The 15,044-nt window shown below is 33.5% G+C and overlaps 1 pseudogene; it reads right to left on the bottom strand.

Annotated features, from left to right (window-relative positions):
- The window catches only part of LOC149550312 (mannan endo-1,4-beta-mannosidase 6-like), a 92,189-nt pseudogene extending 77,401 nt beyond the window's left edge, over positions 1-14,788 (bottom strand).
- Between the last annotated feature and the right edge of the window lie 256 nt (positions 14,789-15,044).

Raw genomic sequence — 15,044 nt, 5'->3', positions numbered from 1 at the left:
GGTTGCGAATTCTTGTAGCCAGTTGTTGTCATCTTTCACTTCATCCAGGAAAAACCATTTTCGAAGAAAATTCAACCCAATTCTTGCGCATTTCTTATGGTGCTGCAACTGCCCAGTAAAAATGGTTGCAAGACCACATTCTGGCCAGGTTCCAAAAGCTTGTGGACTTCACTCACCTAAGGGATCCCCACTCCTGAAACTGCATGAGCGACAATTTCAATGTCATCCCCCAAATATACTACTTTAAAAATCTTCCTCAGGAGCAGCAGAATTTATGTCCTTGCTTCTTCGAGGTCAAGTAGGGAGGCTAGAAATTGTGACGTAATGTCACTATTGACATGATACCGATTCTCATTCTTCAAAAACTCATGCCCCAGAACCATTTTGACAGCAACAATAACAAACTTCACACCAGAGCATGGACAACCTCATTGCAAATTGACAAGAGGTTTTCCTCAGGAACGTGACCTAGAAAGGCCTTCTGCTCCTCTTCCAAAATGCATCTCAGGCGAATAGGGTTGTCCATCTTTACTGCAAAGTTCAAACTAACACCAAAAAATTAACAAACAATTAACAAACAATTAACAAACCAGACCTATCGACTACCAAAAATGAGATGAGCAATGATGAAAGAAGTAGCTCAATCGCCTATAAATAAGCTTGGCGGGCAGGGTGCTAGGGATTATTTGTTTGTTTCCATCTGACTGCCAATTCAATTACATTAAATTAGCAAATATTATCAAATCTTGAACATAATTGCAAGTACATTTCGAAAAGGCCAATTGTAATTAAACACTAATACCGTCTATTATCCTATAATGCGTGTGAAGCCACTTAACCAATGGAAAAGGCCAATTGTAATTAAGACTAATAGTAATAGTACTACTGCTAGTGGATTGTGGCATGTCCTATAATGCGTGTGAAGCTGCTTCGTCGATGGAAAAGGCCAATTGTAAATTTTAATTAACAGTGACAAGACATCAATATACTATCTCCTGCAACTTAAGTGATACACGCTGGACAAAAACGTGTCACCATTCTGGACACTTGAACAAGGTCGAGGCTTCATTCCAGATGTTTGGTAGCATACTAGCAAGAGAATGTCGCTATCACTGACATGGCATTTAATTCTTTCCAGGTGCATTGTACTCTGCATACAACTTACCTTGATACATGTCAACATTCCAGTGACTACCTCGACAATTCTTCTTCCTTGAAGAAATGTTGGCCGAAATTAAACCTCAGCCATTGATCTTGGATCATCAGACAGTCTGAATTCTCAAATAATAGATTTAACATAATTACAGTGGTAGTGGCCAATAATTTATGTAAGTTGGTATGTTAGGTTAGGCTACTTATTTTCCATCTTTTGAAAATAGCCATACCAACTATAACTTTGTGAAAACCATTCGCCGTAACAAATAAATTAATTCAATTATTTGGAAAATAATTTTTCCACCTTTTTATAAAAAAGGTATCAGTTATTAAAATATTTGCCAACCAATATCCATATTTCAAAACATAATTCGCCATCAATATTAATAATTTTATTAAAAACAAAAATTATAATCGCCATTATTTTATAAAAATTATCTAAACTATTAAAAAAATCACCACCAAATATCCATCCATTGACGCATAATTCGCCAACACTATTAATTTTGTTTTCACCCAAATGACATGTGATTCGCCACAATTTTATAAATTTTGGGAGGTGGGGCGGGGGGGTGTTCCTTAAAGTTATCCCTGGACCTAATGGGGTAAAAGAGTAAAAATGATGTAAACATGCCATGAAAGGGCATGAACTATTTTAATAGGTCATTTAATGGTAATTTGAAATTTCTAGAAGGTTTTTGAAATTTTTTGAGTTCATTAGTGAAAAAGTGTAAAAGTTGTCAAGCAAAGTTGTAAAATTGCATTGAAAGTTGTAAAAGGGAAGTCCAATGGTTATGAGAGGTAGTTGAGTGTTCCCAACTACCAAGGAGTCTATAAAAATTTATGTATGGTCGAACCAAGGCATAATGGAAGGAAAGAGATACATTTTCAAAGAAAATTTGAATCACTTCTAAGTAGTTTTGATTGATTTTCCAGCTTTATTCTTGTTTCCAAGCCTTGTACAAACTTGTACAGTCTAGGAACCATGTAAAAATTATGTAAAAATATAGTATATTTAATAAACTTCCCTTTTTCTTTTGTTTGGGCTAATTTCATGGAGAAATTATAAACTTGTGAACATATTGGTGAAAATCATTGTTTGCATATTTGAGATTCCCTAACAATAGTCCTGTAGCAATGTTTGGTATGGACTCATATGTTGAAACTTATAAATGGATTGATTTGAAATATATGTTAGTTATTGATTTTCAATTAGTTTGAGGGTTTTTTATGAAGTAAAATTGAAGTTATGTTAATTTTGGTAAGAACAATTTTGAAACCCTCCATTGATGGGTTGTTTGTGAGGATTTCTATTTTCCAAGAGTTTGAACCATTGGAAAATTTAATAAATTATATATTCTAGAACTAGATTAAAAGAGTCTTAAAATGGATTTGGTCTCATTTTAAATGGGTTTGTATTTTGAAAGATATTTAATGCCCTGGACAGACTGGCTATAGAGGTATGAGGATGTCTTGATTGTTTTGTAGCAGAAAAATGGTCTCCGTACGAGAACCACAATGTTCAATTGCACCATTGGATTTATCTAAATATTTGATATTTTTTCATAAACCTAGTTATCAACAATTTCAATGGTGGGATGCTCAAATTTATTTATAACATGAAATTTATTAATGACTATGTACACATCTATCAAAATTGTCATAATCCTGACAACATATTGAAAAATATGAACATGGGCAATGCATCTTTGGCATTTAAGATTTGATGAAAGGTTGATATGAGAGATGTTTGATAAACATGGTTTGATATCAGTTTATATGAGATAAAAGAATAGGTTGAAGGTATAGGAAATAATAAGTATTTGAACAAGTGTTGAGGAATGATTTGGTTATTGTCTTGGAGATTAAATCTTTCATTAAAACAATGTATAGTTATGACCAATGTGAGTGGTTGAGTGTAATGATATTGATACAACACACATATTTGAATGACCTTTAATTTGTGAAATTGAAGTTGATGTGATATGGGAACCTATCAAATATGTTCTATGGTCAACTAGTAAGTGTATGAGATGATGAAAATGCCTCTACTAAGTTATTTATATGATGAAATGTGGATGGACCAGCAAGATCCTAAAAATTTTGTTGATTTTGGTAGATGTTCTATATCACTAAAACACTCAACCTTCCTCTTTTGTACACATGTTCCATGTAAACATATGATCTCAAATAACCTACTTGCATGATATTGTAAATATTCTTCAGTGGACTTGTACGATTGACAAAAATATGCTATGTATTATTTATAAAGACATATATCATTAGTAGAAGCATATTGTGTAGTAATTTTTAGTATTATGTAACATTTTTTATCTTATTTCTATAAATATATTGTACAAGAAAAAAACTTTAATAACTATGGAATCCTCCAAAAATTAAAGTTTCTTTGAGATCCATGGACACCTGGTAACAACAACACTAAAATTGAATTGAGAGGTCATAAAGTATGCTTTTGAAGAAGAATTAAAAGAGCTATAGAGTTAAATTGGAGATCAAAATGACATTGTTTTTCTAAATACAAAAATTTGAAAGTTGAATACTATATGTATATTCATGTGATTACTTTTCAATAATTGTCAACACTAATATCCCTAGTGTTTGATGTCTTTTATTCATTTTTATTTTCTAGCAATTATAATACATTCAACCAGTTGAGAAATAATGCCCCCATAAACTAGCAAAATTGAGGATAACAATTAAGGTGATTGGTCACATGCCATAACTGGCAGAGATACAAAAAATGGTTATGAAATATCAAGGCCCATATTGAGTAGGAATGCAATTACTAAAAATAGATCCCCCTCTCACCATCTAATAGAGTCTGAAGGCTTTTTCCACATGAAAATAAGTAGTTCTACATTTTTTATATTCTTACTAAATACCCTAACTAAGGGTTTGAACAGTTTCTTTTCAAGATATTTCCACCAATATTTAACATTATTTCTACTTTATTGATAGAAAATATCATTAGATTGACTTCTCTAGTCATTCTTAGGCCTTTACAACATTTAAATACCAGTATGAGTCCATAAAATTGATATTAGAATATTGGTTTACCATCAAGTCATAGATGATGACAAATTTTCCAAGACTGAAGAGTTGAGGGATTTATCCATTTCCTTAAATAAAGATGAATATCAATTGATGGTTGTAGAGGAAAGGAAAAAGGCACCACAAAGTGGAAGGGTTAGAATTGAGAAATAAGAGACTAATAAGTTCAATTTTAAAATAAAGAACATAACTCCAAAATGGAGGAGGATGATGATAGAAAGAGTGGTATTTTGTTGCTACCACATTGGGATCTTTGTACTTCCTTGGCCCTTAAAACTATCAAGAAATGTATGAACAAAGTAATACATCAAAAGAACAAGTTGAGAAGAACTTCTTTGGCTTATTTTAAGCCCTCAACATGAGACCTTGGTGATGTTGCTACTGGCCCCCAATATAGATAAACCCATCCTAGTTTAACATGGAAAATTTAAAGGTTAGTGTACAGATCAAAATAGTATCAAATATTCTTATACTAGAAGTTGTAGATTTGGTCATAAACATTGCATTGTTTAGAAAGGGCACAAGTGACAAGTTTTAAAATGTATTGAGATTGCAAGGCCTTAATAGGAGAAAGATTATTTTTTGATTAATGTCAAGGACTTGGATACCTAAATTGAAGTCCTAAAAAGTTCTCTTGTCTAAATAGTGTTAGCTCCATCAACTTTTGCTCCATTGTATTGAGAAAATCCTTACCTTAGACTTTCCATGTACAAAAACAAAAAAGAACTTTGGATCAATCATAGTGGGAAGTTTTTGAAATAATGATATGGTATTTTGGATGGAATTGAGTAGTTCAATTAGTTTTTCTTTGTTGAGTATGGATCAGATTATTTCCACCTTTAAATTCCCAGTACCTTGTTTATTCCAATTTCTTTGAAGTAAAAATATTGTATCATTTTTCTTTTAATCTCAAAAGAGATCATCAATTTATGCAATGTATTTTAAAATGGGTGAGACAATGTACTCTATTAGATTCTTAAATTTATAACTATGTTACATAAATTCCATAGTTAAAGTTATAACTACATTACATAAGTTCCATACTGAAAAATATGTCTGCATATACCAAAGAAAGAAAACCTTTTTCAATTATACATACTTTAAATCAAACAATCAAATGGTTTTTCTACATTGATTTGTTAGGATCTACTATAGTGATAAAGATTTAGGAAGATGACAATTGTTAAGAAGTGATTCATGCATTTAATATATTGACTAAAAATTGATTTAACTATAGGCATCATTGAACTCACTTCCCTCTAGTAAGCTTATTTTCTCTACTATTGTGTTATGATATGCTCCATGTGTGAAGAGGAGTATGAAAGTGCAAAAAAAAAGGAAGCAAATGGAATCTAAAGAAGTTCTATTGGAGACCAAGTAGAAAATAATACAAAATTGTGAAGATTATGGTGATCTATAAATTGAATAATTGTGGGGGTTATAGGAGTTAGGAGGAAGGAATTATCTATAGGTTATGTGTGCTAACCACCTTAATCACATCACCTTATAGACACTCCTACAACCTCCATCACTACTCTAGCATCATCATTAGTGTCACCTCAACCTTTGGTGAGCAAGACCATGAATTAGTTACTCTCTACACTATCCAATCATCAAAGATGATGATTATTCAGTTGGGAGGGTAATATAGACTATTGAAAGAATTCAAAAATGTTTTCCAACAGTGATTTTATCCATTGGAATTCATCTCGAGGTCACTGTGGTTGGGACAAATGGAAAGGAGCTAAAGAGTATTACAATTAATTGTATATAAGACATAATATTTGTTGAAGGTTTTACAATGGGCTTAATCATTGTAAAAAGTAGTACACTTCTCAAAAAATCCTTTTATTTTTAATCTTTAAACATGACTTAGTTGTAATGAATTCTAACTAGACCATTTGTAGAAGTTTACAGTCTTGGAGGAGATTTTCCAAATCACCACTCTTAGAATATGAATTGTGAATAGATAATTTAAAATAAAAAATTCATGATTATGAAAAATAGATTTAAATTAAGAAAGATTCAATCAAAACTACTTAGTATACCATTCAAGAATAGTGAAAGTCTATAGTGATAAAATTCCAATGGGAAATTCTCATGAAATATGGAGTTATCATTAATTGCTTGAAAAAACCCAAATGATAAATTCTCTCATAACATTTCAGTTTTATGCTTAAGGGTAATATTTAACATGTCATAAGAGTGAGAAAATTCCTACTCTTACCTAATAAAAACTTAAAAGACAAGAAAATACCACATTACAAGTAAAATATATTGTTTAACCTATTAACAGATACCATACTTATGTTGTTTTCATACCCTATCTTCTTTCACAAGGATTGTGTGGATAATAGAAAAGGCCAAAAAGTATGTACTTATAGTAACTATGATGCTCTGAGTACCTTTTATTTTCTAATATAAACCTAAATTATCCTAATCATACAAATATCACATCAGAGAGAACAAGACAAAAGACAAACTATAGGTAGGATTTACTTATTTGTGTGGCCAATTTGTTTTCATTGCCCACACTAATAAACCATATAGGCCTTCATACAAGTTTGAGAGAACTCAAGTACTTGTATTGTGTCACTAGATTGATTGGAGATGCAATGAGGTTCATTCATTAGCTCACAAGAGAATATGGTGGGATCATCCTTATATGCAACATTGGTGATTGTGTTAGCTTTTTTTAGAATTTTCTACAATATCAAATTCATAGGATAATATATCAATCAAAAGATGCAGTTACACACTAGAAATTAAAACCTATAGATGGCATGAAAAATAATAAAAAGACATTTTTTCATTATATATATCATAGACTATACCATGTGTACCTTGATTTGGTCTTTGAAGTAGGTCTTGAGAGCGGAATGTGAAAATAAGTCATCACCAAAACTCAATTTTAGGCTTGTAATGAGTTCCCATTTGTATTTCATCCATATGTTTTCCAATTGTTGCATAAACTCAGGAAAATCCTAATGTGATTCTTTTGGGCCTCACTGATTACAAGGTCTAAGGCCAATAAAAGAGAATATATATTGATTTTATGTTGGTCCTTAGATGTTTTTGACATTTGAGTGTCAACACACTTAACCATTCTTTATATTGATGCTGAGTATACTATTTATGTCAAGCCACAGTGTTTGCCGATTTAGATTTTCAATAGGTGTCGAGTGACTTTAGGTGTTGAGTAGTATATAAGTGTTGAGTGACATATAGGCATCGAGTCACAGTTGATGCTAAGCAAGTTAGAATGCTTCATATTCCGAGTGAGTCAAAATCATATATGTGTCAAACAAGATAGAGTGTGATAACTACTGAGAAAGCCAAGATAGTATATGTGTTGAGAACCAGTAGTCCAATATGATCTGAGTAACATAGAATTAGCATATGAGTTTGTACCCTCACAAACTCAAAATTAAACTATTTTTGGAGCCAACATAGAAGGATTTTGAAGGAGAAAAAGGATAAGAATGAATCTTTTACATTCCTTATGTGATCTGCATGCAACCAATTAGAAAAATGGAGAAGGCATGCAACCAATGAGGAAAATATAGGGAATGAGAGGGAACTTAAAGATTTAATATGTATTGTAGATCCATACCTAACCCTAAGTCTTCACAATCTTTAAAAGGAGGTCAAAAACTCCATTAGATATGTGGAAGAGAGCAGTGTATGGGGAGATTATAGTGAAATTTAGTGTGAAGTGAGTAAGACTTAGATGAATAGAACAATAATTATACATCTAGTTAATTAGAATAGTATAAGAGACAAGGGACACAATTATATATTAGATCTCAGAGGATCAAGATCAAAGAGAGAAGATTAAGTTCCTAAATTTAGCAATTAGATATTGCATACTATCAGGTTCATTATTCTAATACTTTCTTGCCATCGTATTAGAAGTTGGAAATCCTATATTGATAGGTTAGCTTAATAGGTAGGTAGGAGAACCTTTGGAGAAGGTGATTAAAAATCCTATTGTATTAGGTGGGTTTAATAGCCTATTGTAAATCCTTTAACAGGGTGACACTTCATGTAAAGTGTTTGTAAATCTTCTAATCAGGTCACTATTGATACAGTGTAAAGCCTTTAATAGGGCAGGCCTTTCACAGGATAGACCATCAAAAATGGTCAAACATTTATTGTTGCAGTGATTTTTGTGGGTATCATCCCCACCCTAGTTTTACCTTCTTATTCCTGGATGGTTTTTGGGTTACCAAATTTGGTGTTATGTGTTATTGCATGTGTTTACTTTATGTTCATTTATATGTATATATGTATGTAGTTTACTTTTCAGTTATAAGCTTAAAGGATTGAAAAAGATTAAAAGTGTGGTACTTCTAATTCAACACCACCCCCACCCCCGTGCCACCCCCAAACCTAGAAGTACTCTTCCCATTTTGAAAATTCCAACAATTTGTATCAAAGCACAAGGTTCTCACAAGGAGAAGCCTAATAGCTTAGAGAAAAGGTCTGAAGATGGAAGTCTTCAAACTTGGGAAGATCATAGACAATCAAATGATTGATGTGCACCTAGCTCTACACAAAGTGGAAGAAGCCAGAGAAGAATTGAGAAAGTCCTTAAAAAGAAGGAAGGAGATAACCATAGCTGAAAATGACATACACTACAAGGAGATTGATACCACACAAGTTTTTTCCAATGGAGATTCCAAGAAAATTGATGTAGCAATAGCAGAAATGATGGAGAAAAATAGAGCACAAGCTAAAGAAATCAGATTACTCAAGCTTGAACAAGAATCACAAGCCATAATACTTTGTGAAGTGACTAAACAAAAGAAGAGAGCCACTAAAGACAAGGCCATGATAGAAGATGACAAGAGGAATCTTACCAATAGACTAGAAGAGAAGGCAATTGAGTTTGAAAGGATCTCAAACATGCAGCTAGATACCTTAAGCCAGATGATGAATGCTCATCATGAGCTAAACATGAAGGACATTGAGATTTCCACCTTGAAAATTTAGAATGAAAAATTGTAGAATGAATTGAAGAGAGAAAAGGAGATAGTAGAAAGCTTCAACAAACCCAATGAGGCTATCAAGTACTTTGAGCAACTAGTGAAATCACCAAGCGATAGTAATGATACTTCAGGATGTGGTCACACCAACACTAAATAAGGAGAATCATCCAAGACTACAGCAGAAAGGAATAACAAAGGTAAAATCACTAAACCTACTTATCATTTCTATGGTAAAAAGGGACATACCTCTAATGTATGCAGGAGCAAGAATAGTCATTAGCATGATAAGCCTAACAATTCAAGCTTTTGTCACAAGTGAAAAAGCAAGGATATCAAGCACATGAGCATAGAACCAAGACCATGAGGACACCAAGATTTGAAGGTCACTACTACAACTACAAAAATATGGACATAGAGCATTTGAATGTAGATCAAAGCCAATGTGGACACCTAATCAGCCTACAAGAGGAACCAACCATGCACATCACTACAACTGGGATTACAGTACTAGGTATAGCTATCACTATTGTTAGGAGTATGGACACATTCTTGAAAATTGCATAAAGACACATTTTAGAGGGAGTTACAGTAGATGGCTAAGCCAAACTACATGTTTTAGTTGCCTGAAGACTAGTCATATCAGCAGATATTGCCCAACAAAGTCAAAAGCACACAAGATAGAAGTCAAAAAAGGAAAAGAGAAGGTTGATGTTGAAAAAATAAGAGGACAAATAAACAAGATTTGGAAGAAGAAAAATGAGTGCAGCACATCAAATGGAGAGATCACTTCACCCAAAAGGTCAAGTGATCATACTTCATCGAACTAAGAAAAAGAAAGGTGTATGGGACTGATATACAAAGTTAAATCATACATCAATTCCAAAGAACAAAGGAATACTGCAAGGAAGAAATCTGCATGAGAAAAGATGCTAGGTCAAAATCTAAAGTTTTTTCAAATACTACCAAATTGTCCTTAGATGCCAAGTAAAGCTCCAATGGATGTTGATTTTCTAATAGACATTGAGCTAATAGTTGAAGACGAGTGAGGTAGAAGTCTAGTGGAAGCCGTGTAAATAAAATACAATGGGAGCCAAGTCATATTGAATCCTTCAAGTGTCAAGTTTATAGATGTATGCATGAAGCATTTAATGCTAGGTCTTTGATAGCTATAAGGTTGAATTTCATCCATTTTCACACCATATAAAAAAACATAGAGCACAAGAAGAGAAGAAGGTATGTGGCACAGCTAGATACTAATGATGAAGAGAGAATAGAATCAGAGGACATCAGCCAATCTAAAGTGGTGAGTCATCCTCCAAAATTTTCAATTGACAAACTTTGTAATAAGATTTAAAATGCAGATTTGAATGATTTAAAGTCTCTTAATTTCAATAAGCTCAATAGGGAAGAGTAGAATAAAGTAGAGGAATATGTGTATGCCATGATGGTAGAATTTAAAAACATACCTCTAGAACTTGAAAATACCATGCCTAAGGAACTATATGAGATAATTGAGAATGAATGGCAATATTGTCTTAAAATGGAAAGGGAGATTAGAGAATCTACCCTACCTCAAGTAAAGCCTGACATGAAAAAGGCTCAAATAACAAAGGCAAACAAGAAACATAGTGGCAAGTTTGCCCCCAAGTATATAGTCTTTTATATCCTTCAAAACAAGACTGAGGATGTTGTAAACAAATCCACACAATTGTGGAAAATAATATATAATATAATTGATGATAAGGTAGAGGAAATAAATAAGGTAGAAACTAGTGCCAAAGAGAAGGAAGAGGAAAAGAAAGAAAAAGAGAAAAAAGGAGAGGAAGAGAAACAAGAGGAAGCAACAAAGAAGAAGGAAGAAGAAAAGAAAGAGGAGGAAAAGAAAAATGAGGAATAAAAATGAGAGGAAGATAATAAAGAGAAAGAAGAGGAGGAATCAACTAAAGGAGGAGACATGGCAACAACTGAATAGGAAGAGTAGCAAGAGGAATAGAGTGTGCAAGACACACAAATGCCACCTCCTAGTCCACCTCATACAATCATCACACTCGCAGAAACAATAATCATTAAGAATGTTCCTAATAATTCAGCTCAAAATATAAATCCCCTCACTATAGAGGATCTCTCCAAGATCCTTCACCAATCCACTCTACAGGCATAGTTATGCACAAGCCCTATATTGGTGAGTGTTGATGAACTACAAAAGGTAATAACAGCACCACAAAGAGTAAAGGTGAAAACACAAGAACCACCTTTCACCTATAAAGCTACTAGCACTAAGATTATGATGCAACCACCACCACCTCCACCAACAGAAAAAAATGATACTATTCAAATGCTGATTGTAGAGGAAAGGAAGTCAAATGAAAGAGAGGATACCTTAAAAGAAAAGGAGCAGGCCACCATTCAAACATTGGTAGAACTACCAAAGACTGGCACTCCTACAAAGACCATTTAGAAGCCAAGCACTATAGCCATTCCTTTGCAATTCTCAACTCTAGGCTTGAGTTCAACTAGAGTGACAAGGGTACTTCACTATGGAGACCCTAAATTAGAAGAAGATATTGTTATACCCTCCTATGATTCGAAGACCATTACAATGGCACAAATGACTGAAATGCAAAATGCATTAGACTAGGATGAGGCAGGAAATATCGAGGAAGGAGTTCAAACATAAGAAATCACGTCATGACATCAAGGACATCTTTATGGATGCCTTTAGCTTGCAGTCACCAGGTGAAGCAAAGCCAATAATAGAGCAACTATCAGACATAGTTGACCAGCTGACAAATGAAGACTAGGATACCAATGTTAAACTCATGGAATGGTCAGAAATAAAATTTCAAGGATAAGTGAATGAAAAGATATCAAGTGGAATAACACTTGAATAGGTATAATTGGCCAATAAAATAGATAAGGTCAAAGTTGTCCTTGAAAAAAAAATTTCATTGTACAGGAAGTTGTGTGATTTTTTCAATTTCACACAAGAAACAAATTAGAGAATAATGAGCTTGGAAAGAAATTTGAAAATTTCTAGCATGCAATTACCTAAGGATCCAGCTCAAAGTGAGAAGCATTTTGCATAATCACTTCACACTCAAAGGGAGTTAGCTATACTTACAACAAAGGAAGCCAATATTAAGGCAAAATTGATGCAAATTCAATCCTCCATAACCCCTCATTTAGAAGTCCTCCACAAGGAGCAAGTGTATGCTAAAATAGTTTTAACAAAAGATCCAAATCTTTCTACACTTGATGGACTTGTACACCTTGCTGCAAAGACTTCCATCCAGCACATGTCACTGAATATTGCTTTGGAGAATTGGGATGCATCTCTACAAACAATGATGTCAGTAAATAGTAATTTTTTGGCTAAGTATGGTACTACTCCTTAGCACCCTTTGACATTAGTATCAAAAAAGGGGGAGAAATAATAATAAAGAAAGGGGGAGATAGATATAATAGTTTGAAATAACTAAGGGGCAGAATACCTATAAATTTTGATAGCCAAGAGGGGAAGATACAAAATTTTGGCAATTATATGGACGAAACAGCACACATGTACAGAATACAAGAACAATGCAAAAGACAAAGACTATTAGGCACATTCAGCATAGAATTGTGGTTACAAGAATGTCAAGGCACAATCAGCCCAGGGGGAGTTAAGGTATTTTGAAAAAAAAATAAAATTTTGTGGATAAGGTACTCATAAGGACATATTAGTAATTTTTAGTTAAGTGTTTTTGACACTCATGTCAAAGGGGGAGATTGTTGGTCCTTAGATAGTTTTGACATTTGAGTGTCAAAAAACTTAACCACTTTTTATATTGATGCTAAGTATACTATGTATGCCAAGCCACAATGTGTACTGAGTCAGATTTTCAATGGGTGTCGAGTGACTTCAGGTGTTGAGCAGCATATAAGTGTTGAGTGACATATAGGTGTCGAGTCATAGTTGATGTTGAGTAAGTCAGAATGCTTCATATGCCGAGTGAATTAGAATCATATATGTGTCAAATGAGAGAGAGTGTGATAAGTGTTAAGCAAGCCAGGATAGTATATGTGCCAATCACCAGTAGTCCAGTATGAGTCAAGTATAGAGTCAGCATATGAGTGTGTGCCCTCACAAACTCAGATGTAAACCATTTCTGAAGCTGACATAGAAGGATTTCAAAGGAGAAAAAGGATAAGGACAAATATTTTACATTCCCTATGTGATTTGCATGGAGTTAATCAAAAAAATGGAGAAGGCATGCAACTAATGAGGAAAATACAAGGAATGAGTAGGAACTTAAAGATTCAATATGGATCATAGATCCATTCCTAACCCTAAGTCTTCACAATCTTTAAAAGGAGGTTGAAAACTCCATTAGTTATGTGGAAGAGAGAAGTGTATGGGGAGATTACAGCAAAATACAATGTGAAGTGAGTAAGACTTAGAGGAACAAAGCAACAATTATACATCTAGTTGATCAGAATAGTATAAGGGACAAGGGACACAATCAAATATCAGATCTCAAAGGATCAAGATCAAAGAGAGTAGATCAAGTACTTGAATCCAACAATTAGAGATTGCATACTATCAGGTTCATTGTTCTAATACTTTCTTGCCATTGTATTAGAAGTTGGAAATCCTATATTGATAGGTTAGCTTAACAGCTAGGTAGGAGAACCTTTGGAGAAGGTGATTAAAAATCCTATCATATTAGGTGGTTTTAACAGCTTTTTGTAAATCTTTTAACAAGGTGACACTTCATGTAAAGTGTTTGTAAATCCTCTAATTAGGTTACTATTGATATAGTGTAAAGCCTTTAACAAGGCAGGCCTTTCACAAGGCAGACCATCAGAAGTGGTAAAACATTTATTGCTGCAGTGATTTTTGTGGGTATCATCCCTACCCCAATTTTACCTTCTTATTCTTGGAGGGTTTCTAGGTTACCAAATTTGGTGTTATATTTTATTGTATGTGTTTACTTTATGTTCATTTATATGTATATATGCATGCAACTTACTTTTCAATTATAAGCTTAAAGGATTAAAAAAGGTTAAAAGTGTGGTACTTCTGATTCACCCCTCCCCCCCCCCCCTTTTAGAAGTACTCTTCCCATTTTGAACATTACAACATTTTATTTCTATTATTAGATTACATGGTAATGCATTTCTATGATTCAAATATTCACCTTAAAGACATCTTCATCATAAACACCAAGGGACTTCTAGAGAGTCCTCCATCTGCCATCACTAAAAGCCCATGATCTTCCCACTATAAGTCCCATAGAACCTACTTGTTGAAACACTTCATAGATCTTGGGTCTAGTTGAAGGGTCCAAAGCAAGCAACATGTGACAATATGTATTGAACTCATTTATATAAAATGGCAGATCATTCACCATAAACTATGTGTCTTTGTCAAAAAAATCATAGTAATCTCCCTATTTGTTATCTTCTTCCAACTCCTGCCTCTACTTTGCTTCCCCCCACATCATGAAATTATATGAACTATTGTCTACTTGGAGGAAAGTTAAAATAATTAGCAAGCATTGCATCCATACATTTAGTTTCCTTTCCATGTCTTATTCTCTTAGTTATGAGGCTCTGTAAGTCTGATTTTATACATTCATTTTTCATCAAAGTAGCTTTATATAAAATATATGAGCAAGATTATGAATGAGTTTTCACTTATAAGAAAAGTGGGTGGCTTGTAAATGGATGAGGGGTAGACTAGAATAGCAGAGGAAAAGAGAATAAAAAGTTGTGATAGATAACATATTGCTTTTTGAATATTTCTCATTGGATATTTTCTTGATCCTTAAACTACCCAAATGG

Source organism: Cupressus sempervirens, chromosome 7 (genome assembly GCF_028749045.1).
Source record: "Cupressus sempervirens isolate cs-2001-9-10 chromosome 7, ASM2874904v1, whole genome shotgun sequence".
Taxonomy (NCBI): Eukaryota; Viridiplantae; Streptophyta; class Pinopsida; order Cupressales; family Cupressaceae; genus Cupressus; species Cupressus sempervirens.
The sequence above is the reverse complement of the archived record's forward strand: the minus strand, read 5'-3'. Positions and strand labels throughout refer to the sequence as shown.